Raw genomic sequence first — 16,718 nt, forward strand, 5'->3', positions numbered from 1 at the left:
TCGACTGTCCGGACGCCGAAGCCTTGGCAGCTTTTAAACATAGCGTCCGTGACGAATGGAAGCCTCATGACCTGCTTTTGCGCGGGTGAGGACAGCTGGCTAGCCAGATGCAGCACCAGCGACCCCAGTACATCTGAAGTTAGAGATGGAAACGGGAAATCACAGTGCAACAACAATAACAAACGCCGGAATAAAGAAGACAGCACGAAGGGCACGGCAGTAAATGCCGGATTCAAAAGCTCTTGGCCAGGTCAGCAAAAGCCGCCCTCTAAAGGCACGAGGGATGAACTGTCCAGCCTCAACAAAATTCTGGACCAAGTATGTCAGATCCATAGTACCCCTGGTAAACCTGCTAATCATACCTACAGAGAATGTTGGGTCTTCAAGCAGTCCGGCAAGCTTAACGCCGTACACAAGGGAGAGGATACACCAAGCGAAGACGAGGACGAGCCTCCCAAGCAAGACACTGGGGAACAAAAGAAATTTCCACCAGAAGTCAAAACAGTAAACGTATTACACGTGATCAAGGGAAAAAACAACGCGGCACTCCCAGGAAAATATACCCAAGTGTCTGTCACCGCGAAGTCCTGCCACTGGTCGTCTCAACCGATCACTTTCGACCATCACGATTACTCAGCAAGTATCCGACGCGCAGGATGGGCTGCCCTGGTATTAGACCCAGTAATTGGCGGATATCACTTCACACGAGTCTTGATGGACGGTGGCAGCAATCTAAACCTAATATATCAGGATACAATCCGCGGGATGGGGTTAGACCCAACAAAAATTTGCCATAGCAATACTACCTTTAAAGGAGTAACGCCAGGCCCAGGGGCTCGTTGTACGGGCTCCCTCCTATTACAAGTTATATTCGACTCCCCCGGTAACTTCCGTCACGAGCATTTAACCTTCCACATCGCTCCGTTCCAAAGTGGCTATCAAGCACTACTCGGACATGAAGCTTTCGCTTGCTTTAATGCAATACCACACTATGCCTCCCTCACACTCAAGATGCCCGGTCCACGTGGCATCATTACAGTGAACGGAAATATCAAGCGATCTCTGCGCGCCGAAGAGAGTGCGGTTGCCTTGGCAGCCGCACACTGAAAGCGCCCGGACCAGCGAAAGCATCCAATAGGTCGTCAAGACCTCAGATACAACTAATCAAGTCCTGCGCCGCTATTTATACCGAATAAATGGTCACACCCCTATTTGTCAATACAAGGGGCTCAACACGCGCAGACAAGTGGCAATTTTTTCTCATCTTGAATTATACATGGTTTCTTTAAAAACTATCTTTTTGCACGGCAACGTTTTCACCTAAATTCCTCTCTTTTACAGACGATCATCGTGCTACACCCGTCCAGGATACGGCACAACGGAGACACAGGCGCAGACGTGCAGCAGGGACCCGCTCCAAGGATTCTTTTTAGATTAAGACCCTGCGTAAACCTTTTTTACTGTCTCTTGTTGATACATATCCACCGTTGAGAAGGATGCTGACGTCTTGGCATGTGGCCACGCCAGAACAATGCATGTACCTAGACACAAGGGGCTTCTTACAAAGGCCACTATTTAGGCCCGGTTTATACCACAAAGACCGAATACCTTAGGGAGTGTTCGGCGTCGCGAGTTTGGCCCTATATGCATCAGCTCCGAATCATTGTCTTTGGTCAAATGTTGGGTTTGCCCGGCTCCTGTGTTTTGGTGCCTTATGTTCCGCTTTACCGGCTAAGGTAGCACCAGGAGAACTACTGCGATTGTGCCCTAGTTCATCCGGACGAGCACCTCAGTAGAGAAAGCCGAAAACTGACTGTCATGATATAGCGTGAGACTGGTCAACCACTCGATGACCTGTTGGAATGTTAGAATTCCTCCGCCTTAACGAAGGGCCATTTTCCGGCCAGGCATGTACGCACCCCGGGATCGGGAGAGTGCGGAGCCACCAGGGGCTATCTAGTAGCCCCACTGTCAAACTCCTATGGCTAAGTGAAAGTGCTAAAGCATTATAGTCCGGTTGCCTCGCTCACCCCGCTATCACCTCCTTAATAGGACCAAGACGTTGGGTTAAGTGTGAACGCGTGTTTTTTGCGAGCACCTCTGCATTATATGCGTGGGGGTTGAAGCCGACGGCTACAATCTTTCAGGTTATACACATGTATACATAAACGGCCGCCCAGGAGGCATCATATTACTTTCAGGCAGAAGTATAAAAATAGCCTTATAAAAATTTATAAAAGCATTTCGCTTACAATGAGATTACATATCACTCAAACATAATATTTTTTGAGCACTGGGTCTCTATCAAACGAGCACCCTCAAGAACTTCTTCAAAGTAGTGCTCAGCAGCCATTCGGCCTATGGCCGAATCCCGCGCTGCAACAGTGGTAGCATCCATCTCCGCCCAGTATGCTTTAACATGGGCAAAGGCCATCCGTGAGCCCTCTATGCACACCGACCTCTTCATCGCATTAATGCGCGACACCACGTCAAGGAACTGCTGCACCAAGCTGAAATAGCTATTCGGTTTTGGCCTTTCCGGCCATAGCTGATCCACAACAGACCTCATGGCGAGTCCGGACAACCTATTCAGTTCGGCCCATTCGGCTAATTGGTCAGTCAATGAAAGCGGACGCTCGGGAGAATGGAATTGTGTCCAAAACAGCTGGTCCACTTCACGGTCCGTCTGACCCTGGAAGTACTTGGCCGCATCGGCAGCGCTCGCCGCCAAATCCATATACACATCCTCCGAACTCCACAGCCGATCCAGAGGGGCATACCTTGGATCTCCGAACTTCCTCCACAACATAAAGGATTTCCCAGCTACAGTATCCCCAGCTTCCCGTAGCTCCTCCTTCTTCGCCCTCATAGCAGAGCGGATGTCTTTTCTCGTCGCAGCAGCCTTCTCAAGGTCTGATGCCTTCGCTAGGTTTTCCTTTTCAAGAACCCGACAACGGTCGGCGGCGGCTTTTAATTCTATGGCCATCTTGGCCGTCTTATCTCGGCTCTCGCCATGCGCGGCCTTCTCGGTTCTCAACTCTTCGGCCGCCTTCAAAGCAGCCGCACTACCAATCCTCGCTTGTTCCTTGGCTCGGGCAAGTTCTGCCCGCAAGGCTTCAATAGTGGCAGCTCCATCTGCAGTCACAACATATTAAAGATACTGGCATCATGCTGCTCTTACTATGTGGCATTTACCAGATAATCACACTTACCCTGTGCCTCGTCAAGCCTTTTGTTAACAAGCTCGATGTCGGCGTCTGCCGCATCCAACTGCCGTTTTAAATGGGCAAACTCGCTAGTCCGGCTAGCCACCGGAGCTTCCATCACCTGCACATAGAGGCAGTATGGTTATTACCTGGGAATATGATCCTCTGTTCGTCGTCGTTTCCGACGACAACCAGAGTCTCAGGGGCTACTATCTACACAGGGCACACCTAGCATGTGCAGGACTATCATACATTATTTTACGTACCTCAAAGCCTGTTAGTAGACTCATAAACGCTTCATGCAATCCTCTTTTGGCGGACGAGATTCTCTCCATCACCGTATTCATCAGCATACAGTGTTCATCTGAGATGACCGCTCGCCCCACCAACTCCTTGAGAACATCCGATCGCACACCAGACTGTGCCGGACTCTTTTGTCTGCTCTCTTCGGGAGCCGGACACTGGGAGCTTTGGGGGTCAATGGGATTATCTTCTGGCCTCACCGGACTCGGAGAGGCCCTCCGCGACGACACTTCGAGGTCACCCGCTTCTAGAGCGGAGGAGTCCGGAGGAGGCGTTTCGCTCTCCATCATCTCTGGAAGAAGATCCCCCGAAGACGAGCTCATTTGAGAGGGGCTAAGGCCCGAACTGCAAAGATATATGCGGTGGTTATTTTCTCAGAAGAAAAAGATGGTATACCTGTACTATTAAAGTATTTCGGGTCACTTACGACTCGCTGGAGAGTTGATCCCTCCGCGGACTTTGTGCGGCAAAAGCACCCCCCGAGGTAGGACCCTCTGTAGGAGACTTCTTCTCCCGTTTGGAAGCTTCGGCTTCCGGATCCCCGGGCGCAGTCCTTTTCCTCCTCCGGTCGTCTTCCTTCATGGAGACGCCCGCTCCCTCGGTTAGAATGGGCAGCGTTGGGGGCCCGCGTCCGCCCGTATTATCCTCCCCCGTATCTTCCTTCAAGGGCTCCGGGCAAGGTGCGACCTGGAGCATCTTTTCCAATACTGGATTGTCCAAACCCTCAGGGAGGGGGGCCGAACACCGAATCAACTTCGCCTTTGTTAGCCAGCCCTGGTCAAAAAGCGAACTCTCAGAAATAACTTTGTAACAAATGAGAGATAGTATGTTCGGCCAGAAGATTCCTTACCTGTTCGGCGGCGCGGTTACTGCTCAGGCCCACGTCCTCGGTGATTTCCGGACACTCTACCTGAGGTCCGAAGAATGACTTGTACATCTCCTCATGCGTCAGGCCGAGGAAATTTTGAATGACACGCGGTCCCTCGGGATTGAACTCCCACAAGCGAAGGGGCCGGCGTTTGTAAGGCTGGACTTGACGAACCAGCATAACTTGTATTACCACAACCAAACTAAAATCTCCATTGAAGAGATCTCGAATGCGGCTTTGCAGTATAGGCACGTCCTTGGCTGGACCCTAGCTCAGACCTCTGTTGATCCATGACATCAGTTGTGGTGGAGGGCCCGAGCGGAAAACAGGGGCGGCCGCCCACTTGGCACTTCTAGGAGCCGTGATGTAGAACCACTCCTGTTGCCACAATTCAGACACCTCTGGAATGGAACCTTTGGGCCATGGAGCTCCCATCATCTTGCATATTGAAGCACCTCCGCACGCTGCATGTCGCCCCTCGATCATCTTCGACTTTACTTCAAAGGTCTTGAGCCACAGGCCAAAGTGAGGGGTAACCCGGAGGAAGGCCTCACACACGACAATAAATGTCATGATATGAAGAAAGGAGTCCAGAGCTAGATCATGGAAATCTAGCCCGTAATAAAACATCAAACCCCTGACGAAAGGATCCAGAGCAAGGCCTAGACCTCGAAGGAAGTGGGAGACGAACACAAAGTTCTCATTGGATTTGGGGGAGGGGACGGCCTGCCCTCGGGCAGGCAGCCGATGCGAAACCTCGGCGGTCAGATATCTGGCCTCCCTCAACTTTTTGATGTCTTCTTCCGTGACGGAGGATGGCATCCATCGGCCTTGAAGGCTGGATCCGGACATGATTGAAGGTTCGGAGCACCTGACCTGGACTTTGGGCGTTTGAGCTTGAGGTGGGGGAAGAATTCGATTGAGCACGGGAGGGAAAAGATAAAAGCCTTGTCCCTTTATAAAGAGGGTGAATATCAAGCGTCCTCTCCGTGGCCGTTTGGACTTACCTATAGTCTAGGAGTCCTAGAAACGGCTGGGTTACCCACGCCTGTATCGATGAGAATCCCATAATAAGGGGACACGATCTCTGCTTTAACAAGACGTGCCAAGGAAACCGCCTCGCATGACACGCTGAGGTGGGACAGTAAAACGATTCGAATAAAGGCTTGGCTGTGGTGCGATGTCACGCTACGGAATATGTGAGCAGATTAGATTTGTGTAAATATTATTCTCTCTATGGCAATATGTGGAAACTTATTTTGCAGAGCCGGACACTATCTTTGTGTTCAAAATCTTCTATGAAGTACTTGGAGGAGGAACCCGCCTTGCAATGCCGAAGACAATCTGCGCGCCGGACTCGTCGTCATTGAAGCCTGGTTCAGGGGCTACTGAGGGAGTCCTGGATTAGGGGGTGTCCGGATGGCCGGACTATACCTTCGGCCGGACTCCTGGACTATGAAGATACAAGATTGAAGACTTCGTCCCGTGTCCGGAAGGGACTTTCCTTGGCGTGGAAGGCAAGCTTGGCGATACGGATATGCAGATCTCCTACCATTGTAACCGACTCTGTGTAACCCTAACCCTCTCCGGTGTCTATATAAACCGGAGGGTTTTAGTCCGTAGGACAACAGACATGACAACAATCATACCATAGGCTAGCTTCTATGGTTTAGCCTCTACGATCTCGTGGTAGATCTACTCTTGTACTACCCATATCATCAATATTAATCAAGCAAGACGTAGGGTTTTACCTCCATAAAGAGGGCCCGAACCTGGGTAAAACTTCGTGTCCCTTGCCTCCTGTTACCATCCGGCCTAGAAGCACAGTTCGGGACCCCCTACCCGAGATCCGCCGGTTTTGACACCGACACCTACCCTCCAAAATCATATTTAAGCTAAACATACCATTTGACAAATATATTATGGTGCTTTACATGCAACAATTGCACTTCATTTGTTAATTAGACTTGGGAAATTTATGTTTTAAGCCTATCCTTCAATATCCTGCTAGATTCGCCACTGTCTCTCCCCCTGTATGTACTTGTATCTTGGGAGACAAGACACCGGTCACACCCCTTGTACCTATATATTTGTGCCTACTGCACGATCAATAATTAGTGATACACCAAATCATTCTCTATATGGTATCTATCGCAAGTCGATCCTCCCGCTTCCACTAACCCTAGCCGCCGCCTCGGGCCGCCGCCGCCGCCCCTCCTCCTCGCGCGCCTTCTCCTTCCCGCGCGCCCTCCCCTCCACCGCCGCGCCACTTCTCCCCAAGCCGCGCCGCCCGCCCTCCACCGCCGCGCCGCTTCTCCCCAAGCCGCGCTGCCTCCCTCCCCACGACCTCGCAGCCATATCGTCCAACGCCTCCACCTACTCCAACCCCTTCGCCATTGACCCTGCTGAGATCCGCGACATCAACGTCCATGCACACGTCCCCGTGGTACTCGACGCCTTCAACTCCACGTACTTTGCGTGCAAGACGTACTTCTCGCTACTCTTCCGTGAGAACAACCTCGTGGATCATGTGGAAGGCATCGTGGACTCCCGCGCCATGGTGGACGACGCCGAGTGGACTGCGATCGATGCCACGATCATCCGGTGGTTCTTCACCACCATCTCCAAGGACTTGTTCCACACAGTCATGAGCGCCGGCGACGACGCCCGTGCCATGTGGGTCAAGCTGAATGGCCTCTTCACCGACAACAAGCTTCAGCGCCGCGTTTTTTTGCAGCAGGAATTTTTTGACTGTCACCAGGATGAACAGTCCATTGATGACTACTGCCACCGTCTGAAGACGTTGGCGGATGAGCTCCGTGACATTGGAGCCAAGGTGGATGACGACCTCCTCCTCAGCACGCCCACCGCCGGCCTCAATGAGGACTTCGACAACGCCGCCTCCAACCTCACCTTGATGCCGGAGCCCTCCTTCCCCAAGTTTGTGGCGTACTTGCGGTTGGAAGAGCGCCGGATGAAGGGGGTTAAGAAGCGTGTGCAGCATCACGCCCTCGCCGCCGACACCTCACGTGGTGCCCCTCCACCAGCCGCCCCACCCACGCCGCACTAGCAGCCGCTGCCCCCCCCCCCCCGTGCCTCAGCGGTATTTCCCCCTCCCGCCCACGCCTCCCGCCCCTCCCGCTGCCCCCAAGTAGCTGGGCAGCGGACGCCGCGGCAATCGCCGCAGGGGCGGCCGCAAGCAGCAACAGGCGCCCGGGGGGGCTCGTCAGCAGCAGAAGCAGGTGACTCCCCCATGGACGTATGACACCAACCCGTGGACCAGCGTTGTCCACGTGTACTCAATGCCGGTTCCTCGGGCTCCTGCTCCGGGCATCCTTGGGCCTCGCCCGGCGGACCACCAAGCTCTCTTCGCCGCGCAGAACGCCGCTCCCTGCAGTGGCTACGGTGCCGCCTGCGCCCGCCTACGGGTCCGCGCCGGCCTACGGCGCTGCCGCCGCGACGGCCTATGGGGCCGCGCCCTCCTACAGCGCCACCTCTGCGTCGGCCTTCGGTGCAGCTCCCACGCCGTTCTACGGAGGGTTTTACCCTCCTCAGGTACCACCGCCATGGGACCCGGCCCTGCTCGCCGCCCTGCACTCCGCCCCGTCACCGAGCTCTTATGGTGGCGGTGGTGACTGGTACATGGACTCGGGCGCCACTGCTCACATGACTGCTCATCCCGGTAACCTCACGTCTGCCACTCCCGTTCATACTCCCACCCGTATCACCGTTGGTAACGGTTCCTCCCTACCCATTACACATGTCGATCATATGTATTTTCCTTCTACTTCTACTCCTATCCATATGTCTGATGACCCACAAGTATAGGGGATCTATCATAGTCCTTTCGATAAGTAAGAGTGTCGAACCCAACGAGGAGCAGAAGGAAATGATAAGCAGTTTCCAGCAAGGTATTCTCTGCAAGTACTGAAATAAGTGGTAACAAATAGTTTTGTGATAGGATAATTTGTAACGAGCAACAAGTAACAAAAGTAAATAAAGTGCAGCAAGGTGGCCCAATCCTTTTTGTAGCAAAGGACAAGCCTGGACAAACTCTTATATAAGAAAAGCGCTCCCGAGGACACATGGGAATATCGCCAAGCTAGTTTTCATCACGTTCATATGATTCGCGTTCGGTACTTTGATAATTGGGTATGTGGGTGGACCGGTGCTTGGGTACTGTCCTTACTTGGACAAGCATCCCACTTATGATTAACCTCTATTGCAAGCATCCGCAACTACAACAAAAGTATTAAGGTAAACCTAACCATAGCATGAAACATATGGATCCAAATCAGCCCCTTATGAAGCAATGCATAAACTAGGGTTTAAGCTTCTGTCACTCTAGCAACCCATCATCTACTTATTACTTCCCAATGCCTCAAATCTGCAGCCAAACTCATCCTCTTGAATCTATATTCATACTCACAGTTTTGATTTTGTAGGTCATAGATCTGGGCTTGGAGGTGCTCGATTTTCTCATGAAGCTTGAAGATGGCCTCCCCAATGTCCTTGACGTCCAGCTTGTGGTTGTTGTTGAACTCCGTGATCATAATGTGATTGGAATCGAGTCCACGCTCCACCATCTCCTAACACTTGAAAACATCTTGATCCAATGCCTCGAGCCTTGCCTCCGTGCTTCCGGTCTTCCTTGGTCCCTCAACATCGTGGATGTGCAACAACCCCTCATGCATCTCAATGGTTTGATGGTGTTCAGCACCTCCGCGAGGTAGGGGTTGATGACCTTCTCGAAGAACTGGTCCTTGGAGCACTTGAAGACGACATGACGTCCTGGATCTGTCAGAAAAACAGCTCGAAACACAAACAAAGGATAATTGCGTGATACGGGAGTCAAAACCCCCGGGAGATTATATAATGAATTTTTACCGACCAAAATATGTGTCGTGTAAGAACACGGAGTCCGGAGAGCGCACGAGGTGCGCACGAGGTAGGGGGCGCACCTAGGAGGGTAGGGCGCGCCCTCCACCCTTGTGGAGGCCTCATGTCCTTCCCGGACTGCTTCTTATTTTTCTATTTTTCTAAATATTCCAAAACGGAGAAATATTGCCTTAAAAACTGTTTTGGAGTCGGTTTACTTACCGTACCACATACCTATTCCTTTTCGGAGTCTGAAACGTTCCGGAAAGTGTCCCTTATGTATTCCTCCAGGGTTACGGTTTCAATAACATTGGTTTCAACATTTATGGGATGACCTAAGATATAATGTTTGATTCTTTGACCGTTCACCACCTTCGGATTTGTGCCTTCGAAGTTGTTGATTTTTATGGCACCAGAACGATAGACCTCCTCGATAACGTAAGGACCTTCCCATTTAGAGAGAAGTTTTCCTGCAAAAAAATCTTAAACGAGAGTTGTATAGCAATACATAATCACCTACATTAAACTCACGCTTTTGTATCCTTTTATCATTGCCATCTTTTAACTTTTTCTTTAAACAACCTGGCATTTTCGTAGGATTGGGTTCTCCATTCATCGAGTGAGCTAATATCAAATAACCTCTTCTCACCGGCAAGTTTAAAATCATAATTGAGCTCTTTAATAGCCCAATATGCCTTGTGTTCTAGTTCGAGAGGTAAGTGACATGCTTTTCCATAAACCATTTTATACGGAGACATACCCATAGGATTTTTATATGTAGTTCTATAGGCCCATAACGCATCATCAAGTTTCTTGGACCAATTCTTTCTAGACCTATTGACAGTCTTTTGCAAAATTAATTTGAGCTCTCTATTACTCAATTCTACTTGACCACTAGATTGAGAGTGATAAGGGGATGCAATTCTATGATTAACATCATACTTAGCAAGCATTTTACGGAAAGCACCATGAATAAAATGTGAACCACCATCAGTCATTAAATATCTAGGGACTCCAAATCTTGGAAAAATAACTTCTTTAAGCATTTTAATAGAAGTGTTATGATCAACACTACTAGTTGTAATAGCTTCTACCCACTTAGTAACGTAATCAACAGCAACTAAAATATGTGTATAACCATTAGAAGCAGGAAAAAGGTCCCATATAGTCAAAGCCCCAAACATCAAATGGTTCAATAACGAGTGAATAGTTCATGGGCATTTCTTGACGTCTACTAATATTACCAATTCTTTGACATTCATCACAAGATAAGAAAAACTTACGGGCATCCTTGAAGAGAGTAGGCCAATAAAAAACAGATTGCAATACCTTATGTGCAGTTCTATCTCCAGCATGGTATCCTCCATAACCTTCGGAGTGACACTTGCGTAGGATCTGTTCCTGTTCATGCTCAGGTACACAACGTCTAATAACACCATCTACTCCTTCTTTATAAAGATGTGGGTCATCCCAAAAGTAATGTCTCAAATCATAGAAGAACTTTTTCTTTTGCTGGTATGTGAAACTAGGTGGTATGAATTTGGCAACATTGCAATTAGCATAATCAACATACCATGGAGCAGTATGAGAAGCATTTATGACATTTAATTGCTCATCAGGAAAGCTATCATCAATAGGTAGTGGGTCATCAAGCACATTTTCTAACCTAGACAAGTTGTCTGCAATGGGGTTCTCAGCTCCCTGCTACCTCTTGAGCACTACGTTGGATTTCCCCGAAGAGTAAGGGATGATGCAGCAAAGTAGCGTAAGTATTTCCCTCAGTTTTTGAGAACCAAGGTATCAATCCAGTAGGAGGCTACGCTCGAGTCCCTCGTACCTACACAAAAATAATAGCTCAACGTAACCAACGCGCTTAGGGGTTGTCAATCCCTTCACGGTCACTTACGAAAGTGAGATCTGATAGAGATGATAAATAATATTATTGGTATAAAGATGCAAAGTAAATAAAGTAAAAGTAAAGTAAAAGCAAAGCAATAATAAAGTAATGGAGATTGATATGATGAGAAAGAGACCCGGGGGCTATAGGTTTCACTAGTGGCTTCTCTCAAGAGCATAAGTATTCTACGGTGGGTGAACAAATTACTGTTGAGCAATTGACAGAATTGAGCATAGTTATGAGAATATCTAGGTATGATCATGTATATAGGCATCACGTCCGAGACAAGTAGACCGAAATGATTCTGCATCTACTACTATTACTCCACTCATCGACCGCTATCCAGCATGCATCTAGAGTATTAAGTTAAAAACAGAGTAACGCCTTAAGCAAGATGACATGATGTAGAGGGATAATTTCATACAATATGATAACAATACAATACGTGCCTTGTTGCCCCTTCTTTCACTGGGAAAGGACATCGCAAGATTGAACCCAAAGCTAAACACTTCTCCCATGGCAAGAACAACCAATCTAGTAGGCCAAACCAAACTGATAATTCGAAGAGACTTGCAAAGATAACCAATCATACATAAAAGAATTCAGAGAAGATTCAAATATTATTCATAGATAGACTAGATCATAAACCCACAATTCATCGGTCTCAACAAACACACCGCAAAAAGAAGATTACATCGAATAGATCTCCACAAGAGAGGGGGAGAACATTGTATTAAGATCCAAAAAGAGAGAAGAAGCCATCTAGCTACTATCTATGGACCCGTAGGTCCGAAGTAAACTACTCACACTTCATCGGAGGGGCTTGGATGATGAAGTAGAAGCCCTCCGTGATCGATGCCCCTTCCGGCAGAGCTCCGGAACAGGCCCCAAGATGGGATCTCGTAGATACAGAAAGTTATGGCGGTGGAATTAGGTTTTTGGCTCCGTCCCCGATCGTTTGGGGGTACATGGATATATATAGGAGGAAGAACTACGTCGGTGGAGCTTCGAGGGGCCCACGAGGCAGGGGGCGCGCCCCTACCCATGTGACCACCTCGTGGCTTTCTTGACAAAGGGTCCAAGTCTCCTGGATCTTATCTGATGAGAAAATCACGTTTCCGAAGGTTTCATTCCGTTTGGACTCCGTTTGATATTCCTTTTCTTCGAAACCCTAAAATAGGCAAAAACAACAATTCTGGGCTAGGCCTCTGGTTAATAGGTTAGTCCCAAAAATAATATAAAAGTGGATAATAAAGCCCAATAATGTCTAAAACAGTAGATAATATAGCATGGAGCAATCACAAATTATAGATACGTTGGAGACGTATCAAGCATCCCCAAGCTTAATTCCAGCTCGTCCTCGAGTAGGTAAATGATAAAAACAGAATTTTTGATGCGGAGTGCTACTTGGCATAATTTTAATGTAATTCTTCTTAATTGTGGTATGAATATTCAGATCCGAAAGATTCAAGACAAAAGTTCATATTGACATAAAAATGATAATACTTCAAGCATACTAACTAAGCAATTATGTCTTCTCAAAATAACATGGCCAAAGAAAGCTCATCCCTACAAAATCATATAGTTTAGTCATGTTTCATTTTCGTCACACAAGAATTCTATCATCATGAACAACCCCGATGACAAGCCAAGCAATTGTTTCATACTTTAGTAATCTCAAACCTATAAACTTTCACGCAATATATGAGCGCGAGCCATGGACATAGCACTATGGGTGGAATAGAATATAATGAGGGGGTTATGTGGAGAAGACAAAAAAAGGAGAAAGTCTCACATCAACGAGGATAATCAATGGGCTATGGAGATGCCCACCGATTGATGTTAATGCAAGGAGTAGGGATTGCCATGCAACAGATGCAATAGAGCTATAAATGTATGAAAGCTCAACAAAAGAAACTAGTGGGTGTGCATCCAACTTGCTTGCTCACGAAGACCTAGGGCACTTGAGGAGGCCCATTGTTGGAATATACAAGCCAAGTTCTATAATGAAAAATTCCCACTAGTATATGAAAGTGATAACATGAGAGACTCTCTACTATGAAGATCATGGTGCTATTTTGAAGCACAAGTGTGGTAAAAGGATAGTAACATTGTACCTTCTCTCTTTTTCTCTCATTTTTTTGGGCCTTCTCTTTTTTATGGCCTTTCTCTCTTTTTTTGGGCCTTCTCTTTTTTTTATGGCCTTTATTTTTTTATACCTCACTTGGGACAATGCTCTAATAATGATGATCATCACACTTCTACTTATTTACAACTCAATGATTACAACTCGATACTAGAACAAAGATGACTCTATGTGAATGCCTCCGGCGGTGTACCGGGATATGCAATGAACCAAGAGTGACATGTATGAAAGAATTATGAACGGTGGCTTTGCCACAAATACTATGTCAACTACATGATCATGCTAAGAAATATGACAATGATGAATGTGTCATGATGGGAAGTTGCATGGCAATATATCTCAGAATGGCTATGGAAATGCCATAATAGGTAGGTATGGTGGCTGTTTTGAGGAAGATATAAGGAGGTTTATGTGTGAAAGAGCGTATCATATCACGGGGTTTGGATGCACCGGCGAAGCTTGCGCCAACTCTCAATGTGAGAAAGGGCAATGCACGGTACCGAAGAGGCCAGCAAGGATGGAAGGGTGAGAGTGCGTATAATCCATGGACTCAACATTAGTCATAAAGAACTCACATACTTATTGAAAAAATCTACAAGTCATCAAAAACCTCGGCACTACACGCATGCTCCTAGGGGGATAGATTGGTAGGAAAAGACCATCGCTCATCCCCGACCGCCACTCATAAGGAAGACAATCAAATAACACCTCATGTTTCAAATTTGTTGCATAACGTTTACCATACGTGCATGCTACGGGACTTGCAAACCTCAACACAAGTATTTCTCAATTTCACAACTACTCAACTAGCACGACTTTGATATTATTACCTCCATATATCAAAACAATCATCAAGCATCAAACTTTTCTTAGTATTCAACACACTCATAAGAAAGTTATATTATTAATCTTGCATACCAAGCATATTAGGATTTTAAGCAAATTACCATGCTATTCAGACTCTCAAATAATCTAAGTGAAGCATGAGAGATCAATAGTTTCTATAAAACAAATCCACCAGTGTGCTCTAAAAGATATAAGTGAAGTACTAGAGCAAAATTATAGAGCTCAAAAGATATAAGTGAAGCACATAGAGTATTCTATCAAATTCCAAATCATGTATGGCTCTCTTAAAAGGTGTGTACAGCAAGGATGATTGTGGTAGACTAACAAGCAAAGACTCAAATCATAAAAGACGCTCCAAGCAAAACACATATCATGTAGTGAATAAAAATATAGCTCCAAGTAAAGTTACCGATAGAAGTAGACGAAAGAGGGGATGCCTTCCGGGGCATCCCCAAGCTTTGGCTTTTAGGTGTCCTTAGATTATCTTGGGGGTGCCATGGGCATCCCAAAGCTTAGGTTCTTTCCACTTCTTGTTCCATAATCCATCAAATCTTTACCCAAACTTGAAAACTTCACAACACAAAACTTAAAGTAGAAAACTCGTGAGCTCCGTTAGCGAAAGAAAACAAAAGACCACTTCAAGGTACTGTAATGAACTCATTCTTTATTTATATGTGTGTTATACCTATTGTATTCCAACTTCTCTATGGATTATAAACTATTTTACTAGCCATAGATTCATCAAAATAAGCAAACAACACACGAAAAATAGAATCTGTCAAAAACAGAACCGTCTGTAGTAATCTGTAGCTAGCGCAAGATCTGGAAACCCAATATTCTAAAATAAATTTCTGGACGTGAGGAATTTATCTATTAATCATCTGCAAAAATAATTAACTAAATAGCACTTTCCAAATAAAAATGACAGCAGTTCTTGTGAGCGCTAAAGTTTCTATTTTTTTTACAGCAAGTTCAACAAGACTTTCCCCAAGTCTTCCCAACGGTTATACTTGGCACAAACACTAATTAAACACAAAAAACACAACCAAAACATAGGCTAAATAAATTTATTTATTGAATAACAGCAAGTAAAAATATTGGGTTGACTCCCAACAAGCGCTTTTCTTTAAAGCCTTTTTAGCTAGGCATTGATAATTTCAATGATGCTTACATGAAAGACAAGAATTGAAGCACAGAGAGAGCATCATAATACATGTGACAAACACATCTAAGTCTAACATACTTCCTATGCATAGGCATCTTATAGGCAAACAAATTATCATGGCAAGCAAAAACTAGCATATGCATGGAAGAGGAAAGAAACAATAGTAATCTCAACATAACGAGAGGTAATTTAGTAACATGAAAATTTCTACCACCATATTTTTCTCTCTCATTGTAACATCCAAAATTCTAAATTTTGGAATGTTATAATAATATAGATAGATTGATTGTTTGTTTGATTGTTGTGTGATTGATTGAGTGAAATTCGAAACTTTTTGAAAGTTAAATGAGAGGGAATAAAAGAACTTTCCCAAACTTTCACCTTTTGCATTTTGATCTCCGTGAATTCAAATTCTTTTCAAATAGAAAACCCTCGAGAAAAGATGACCTGACTTCTTCCATTTAAATAAATGAAAAAGATTTTGAAAAGATTTGAATTTCATTTGGAAATATTTTTAATTCAGAAACTTCAAGCAACTCAATGATTTTCATGAGAGAAGATAAAATGACTTCTTCAAATTATGAAATATGAGTTGGAGTTTCAAAGATCACATTTAAAGTCCTTTTTGAATTTATTTTCAATTTGGAGTTATTTGAGTTTTATTCAAATTATTTTTCTCCAAAAATAAAATATATGGAAAATAGGGTAACATGATTCCCTACATCAGAAAATTGGAGATAAATAAATTTGAATTCATTCTGGTATTTCTAAAATGATTTTTATTGGATTTTATTAGACCAGTAGCACTCTTTGAATTATATGAATTTGTCTGACTTTTATTTAATGCTAGGAAAATGTTCATCTTGTAGAAAATCTTTTTCTAAAAATTTTGATGTATAATATGCATATATAAAGTTTTATTTTTATTTTCATTTTTTAGTTTATCACATTCTGTTTAAAAAAAACTGCGCGCGCGCCTGAAACTAACTGTCGCCCACGTGCGCATCATAGTACCAGCGAGAGCCCTATTTTTTTCTTTATCCTATATGGGCCAGGCCCAGCCAGCCTTTTCATTTTTTTTTCTTAGGCCGAATTTTGTAAAAAAAAAACTGCAGCCGCAGCGTGCATGCGGCCGGCCGAAGGCCTTTAGGCCCATCCGCCTCTTTTCTTCTCGGTTTCGTATATTTTCGTCTACGTTTAGTTCCACATTGCCTAGCCTTTGACCCCTAAGTCTCTTTTCCACCAATAAATATAGACCTATAGAGCCTCCAAAAATCATCTGATTCGAGTTAAATCAATATTTTGATTTGACTAGATTCATTTGAGAAAAATATTTTTTCTCCTCTCCGGCGCGACTTCTGGAAGTTGTCTCCTCTCTCCAAAGTTGTCTTTTCTCTTCCTTATAAAGG

Source organism: Triticum urartu, chromosome 4A (genome assembly GCF_056163025.1).
Source record: "Triticum urartu cultivar PI428250 chromosome 4A, HENAU_Tu73, whole genome shotgun sequence".
NCBI lineage: Eukaryota > Viridiplantae > Streptophyta > Magnoliopsida > Poales > Poaceae > Triticum > Triticum urartu.